Raw genomic sequence first — 5,110 nt, 5'->3', positions numbered from 1 at the left:
ACGGTGCCAAGGCAGTGCGGTTTGGATAGTGATTGCGGGTAACATGGTTATTGGCAAAGGCTCCGGCAGTCAAACCTAAAACACACGTTGTGAAACGCGGCTACATTTACTCTCTCCCTCAGACACAAGTGTTATTGATAACATACTCATTTGGGGAGAGTTTATGGAGTGTGTTGTTTCCTTCCTGTTTGCGCTCTGCGCTCGCGTCACAGCACTTGTTTTTGTTAAGTCCTAAAAATTCCCCCTCTCCCGAACCACATGTTTGAGCGTTAGCCTCATGTGTTCCTCGTTTGGCCTAATGTCTTTTCAAACCTCATGAATTATTGAAATAAAACCAGAATGAAATGTCACCGTCGATGGGGTATGTCTTTAATTTACTTAGTTTCGACTGTGTTGTCCTGAAACCATATTTTTTCGGAGACTCGTATTCAGAAATATTGAACCTTTTTGCAGCGAATCCAACTCCCAAGAAACCTTGCCTTTCAACCCGAGCGAAATAAAGAACCTATTGAAACATACTGTCACAATTCCAATATTTTTCAAAGTGCACGTCCAAATTTCGAACAGACCGCAAAGTGGGCTCGAATCAAATGTTTACCTCAAATCACCTAACTTGGTATTCCTGAATGATTCCTGATAGCCTGTTTGGATCCTCCCGCACCCAGTGAAGTTCCAGGCGTCTCCAGACTGTCTCTCCTGACATGTGGAGAAGCTGATAGTGTCTGACAGGTCCACTGCTGGTTCTGTTTAAAAGAACCATGAACACAGAAAGGCCCTGGGGGGGGGGGGGGGGGGGGGGTTAGAACCCAGAACCCTGCCACTCCTCATCAGAGAGAGACCCGGACCCAAAGGTCACTCTGACTGACGAAAGCATTCAGGACAGTTAGGTGATGGCTGGCCTGGTCCACACTACACTGTACTAGCTTGGACAGGGTTACTGTTGTATTGGTCTGGCGTTGGCCTCCATTTTATAATCACCTGAGACTGTTATCATTTCCAGGCCCCCTCGCATGCAGTCATCCTCCACCCGGAGACCCAATGTCATAACAACGTCTCAGTAATGTACCCAATGATTAGGGCTTTCTTTGGGACCCCGTAACCATGGCCTCCAACAGATGGGCTGCACCTACTCGACTATGCAGATTTATGCCGCGCAGAATATTTACAGATATTCTCATTACATGGCCATTATGGTATATGGTCGTCCATATTTAATGGGCAGTAATTGAGGCAAAAGCTGTCATGCATTGAGCTTGATGGAGAGCGTTATTCTTGTCATGTTTTCTCTAGAAGGATACGACCAGAGAGGGACAGCTGAGCGCTCGCTGAACACAATTGACCTCTTACATGATTTTCAATTACAGGCGGGAGGAGAGAACCGGAGAGGGGTCCCTGTAGTGCGTCTGTCTCTGTCTCTTTCGCTCTGACCCAACATCTGCCCGTCCAACGTGGCACGGCAGCTCACGAGGTTGCCTGCCCTGCCTGGGATGGGCAGGTGTGTGCCGGGGAGGGCCCCTCTGTCATTAAGCCACCAGCTGTGCCGTCACGTCTGGCAAGCGAACCGCTCTGTGTCATCTATGACCCTGTCTCAGCCCCCTCGGGGGGGAGCGTTGGGCGGAGACCTTGACAGGGCAACCGGGGGTAAAGCCGCGTACAGAATATCTATGAAGGACGGACGTGGTGCCGTGGCGGTGTGGTGTCGTCCCACCTCACTCCTGGCCAGGCACCACCTCAGCGGCTCAGCTCACTCTCCCCCTCTCCTGCCAGAGACCTGGACGGGCTCTCTCATCAGCCATGTCAGTCAATAAAAGAATAACAGAACACGACTCACCTCCCGCTGTGTCTATTCAAAGGAGAGGTGAATGCAGGCGGAAAGACGGCTCCTGCAAAAAGGACAATATTGAGAGCAAGGATACAGTTACTGCCCCTCATTGAAAGAACTGACATTGAAAACTCACATTATATCATTATATTACATTATCAATTATATAAATGTCAGTTAAAGAAAGTTCAAGTGTGAACTAAAAATGTAAATACATTAAACTATTTCATATAGAGAGGCATACACTGAAATACAGAGCAATGCAAATAATCTATATATTTTCTAGATAGGTCTACAGTACTTCGGTCAGTGCTATCTGGGATCCTTGGGACGTCCCTACCCTAAACCCTAAACCCTAACCTTAGCCCCTACCCTAATCCTAACCATAACCCTTACCTAAACCCTAATTTTAAAGCTAACCTTAACCATTTTAAATGTATACTTCAATGGGGTAAGGACGTACCAAGGATCCCGGATATTTTTTTCTTTCTCTCTATTGCGGCAAATTAGTCTTGATTAGCGCCACCTAGCTGCCAGTGACTGACAGCGGCACTGCTAATGCTGGTGATGCACAGGCACAGTGCAGCAGTTACCAGAAACAGCTCCCTGGCAAGTAATGTCGAATTCCAGCCTCCTCTGGTGGAGTTAAGGTAACAGTGAACCATATATTGTTGTTCGGTTATTGTTTTTAGCCGCCGTTACTTAACATGTTACAAAGTATCATCACATTGAAGCTAGCTAGCTAGCCAATACCTACTACCGCTATCGTACTTGCTCAGTCAATTAGCTAGCCATCCACGTTAGCTTGAAAACATATTATTTTAACTAACGGGGAGAGGTCATCATCTGTAGTTTGACTGGTCAGCCAGATACATGTAGCCTAGCTAGATAGTCCAAACATGTTATACATACTCAATGAAACTTTTTGATAAGAGTCTTACATTGTATTATAAAATGTTAGAAATGATGGCTTAGCCATAAGTAGAATAAAATATTGCACATTGAATTTGCTCTGACCTGCTCCAACCAGAGGAAATGTCATGAACTAAACATTGCATGCATGAACCATATGATTCAGGAAGAAGGCTTGACTTGATTTTTCCCAGCATTGTTCATGTGTAGCCTTCTCTTCCACATCATCCTGTCCTGACCCACTCCAAACCTCTAGCCACTTCATATGATAGGTCATCCTTTTGTGAATCAACACCATATTTCATGTAGTTTGCCTTGCACTGTACAAATGTGCTGCTAACCAGAGAGGTGTTCAGTCAGTCTCTTCTGAACAGACTAGTATGACATGACCCAGGGTGCACTACACTACAACACACTACCACATTACGTGTCCTGGATCCACACACATACCCTCTTTAATTCAACCCCTCTGTTCTCTCCAGACCTGCCATGGTGAACTGACAGTAAGAGAGGAGCTGAAAGAAACCAGCCAGCACTACTCTGCCCTGGGTGAGAGGTTTGATTTGGGCCGGGGGAATTGGTGGCCCAGCAGGTCTGCCTGGTCTGCTTGCCTGCCTGCGTATCCATCGATGGAAGTGTCTCTCACCTCAGGCCAGCTAGCGGTTCCTCCTGCCTCCTCCTTTTCGACCTACCGACCGTCAGTCCGCTGAATGGTAATTCCCCCTGATAACCTTGTGGGAGCTGGGAAGGCGGAGTAGGGAGAGAAGGGGGAGAGGGGAGGAAGAGCGAGAAAGGCTCCCGCTCCGTTGGTCTGAGCTTGGTGAGGTGATCGGTGTGTGGACAGGAGCCAGGCCAATCTAGCCATCAAGTGGGCCGTCAGCCGCCCAGCCAACGGGAGACACACTGCTAATGCACGGCATCGGTCACCAAGCTGCTGAAACAGCCATGGGTTGTAATTATATCTCAGAGCAGTGGCCAGGGCAGGGGGCACAGAGGGCAGGGAGCGAAGAGTGGAGAGGCCTCTGGACAGGGGTATTGGACTGGAAGGAGAGTCAGTGATTTTGCCTCTTTGCTGCCATTTTGGTCAATACAATCGCAAGAGCCTAAAAAATGAAATGCCCCACCAATATTTCAGTCTGTTTTTTAAAACTAAATAAAGGTAAAATAATACAAAACACGAGATCAGTTTTCCAGGTTTAAACAGTGTATTTATTTTTACACTATTTATGTAGGTTAATATTTCAAATATGAAAAGACAGGCATTTGTCAGTGAGTAAAAAGAACAATGCAAAGAACATCTGGAGACGTTGAAACAAACAGCATGTCTGGAGTCCAGCCACTGAATTAGCCTTCTCTCTAATATTACTAGAAACAAATCTGGTGAGTTGGTTGTTGATTCATGAATATGGAATGGCAATCATTACATTTCATGGTCATTACAAAAGTATGTCAGAAGACGAAGTCCTACAAATAAACAAACTTTGGGCATTTTGTTTTGATGATTGTAACTCCTTCCCAGGGCTCTAGGTTCATGCCCACCAGCCGCACACAACATTATTGTTGAAGAGGGAAACACTTAAGAGCCATTGTTTTCTTTGTGTTGGAGTTTTTGATGCCTGGCTGGTGAGGAATGTGTTCTGAAAGTAGCTTTTCCCCCCTTCTGCTACACATCTCTAGTCATCAACTTTAACTGTCAATTCACTATAATAGGAAATTAAAAGAGCTTTGTAATGTACGAGGTTGTTGTTTGAATTATTAATGTCTTACATTGAAAAAGTCTTCATAGAAATGTGATATAAACTATATATTTGTAAAATAACTGTAAAATGTATACCGTAATATAAAGTAAAGCATTTTAAAACCTCCAAAATAAAATTGAATCACTCGATCAGTCAAATGTGTCATTCTTGCTATAGAAACGTCCAAAACCGATCTAATGAGTTCCTAGGAAACCTAACTCTTTCCTCCGTGCTGTATTTCAAACGTTAACCCCCAAGAGTCCTTTATTGCATCCAAGGTAGTACATGTACTTGATCTTCATTTGACCACACAACAAAGAGTCAAGTATGTGTTGCTGTGTGTTTGGTCAGTCATTCTCCCCGGGCCTCTCCCAGAGTATTGGCTTCCGTGGAGCTTTTGGCGTCAGCGGTGGGATCAGTTATTCCCAGTCTCACCTACAACACGGTGTGTACATTGTTGTCTGGCGGTTATTGGCAGCTCTGCCTTCATCCTCCGACACCGGCGGCCTCCCTGGTGGCCTTTGTCACAGAAGAAAGAGAATGATCAATATCCCAGTTAAACTCGACTTTCAAAGCTGATCGCATACGGCCTCGTTCAGGGGCCCCCTCCGCTTTAATGAATTTTCTTTCATTCCAC

The 5,110-nt window shown here is 45.6% G+C and overlaps 1 long non-coding RNA gene across 1 annotated transcript; it reads left to right on the top strand.

Moving 5' to 3' along the window:
- Positions 1-2,118: 2,118 nt before the first annotated feature.
- LOC118941431 (uncharacterized) lies at positions 2,119-4,625 on the top strand. Its single transcript, XR_005037642.2, has 2 exons — positions 2,119-2,472; positions 3,217-4,625. It is a non-coding gene; the product is annotated as an uncharacterized LOC118941431 (long non-coding RNA).
- The last annotated feature ends 485 nt before the right edge of the window (positions 4,626-5,110 follow it).

This window comes from Oncorhynchus mykiss, chromosome 10, assembly GCF_057628025.1.
Source record: "Oncorhynchus mykiss isolate SJ-2025 chromosome 10, ASM5762802v1, whole genome shotgun sequence".
Lineage (NCBI taxonomy): Eukaryota > Metazoa > Chordata > Actinopteri > Salmoniformes > Salmonidae > Oncorhynchus > Oncorhynchus mykiss.
The sequence above is the reverse complement of the archived record's forward strand: the minus strand, read 5'-3'. Positions and strand labels throughout refer to the sequence as shown.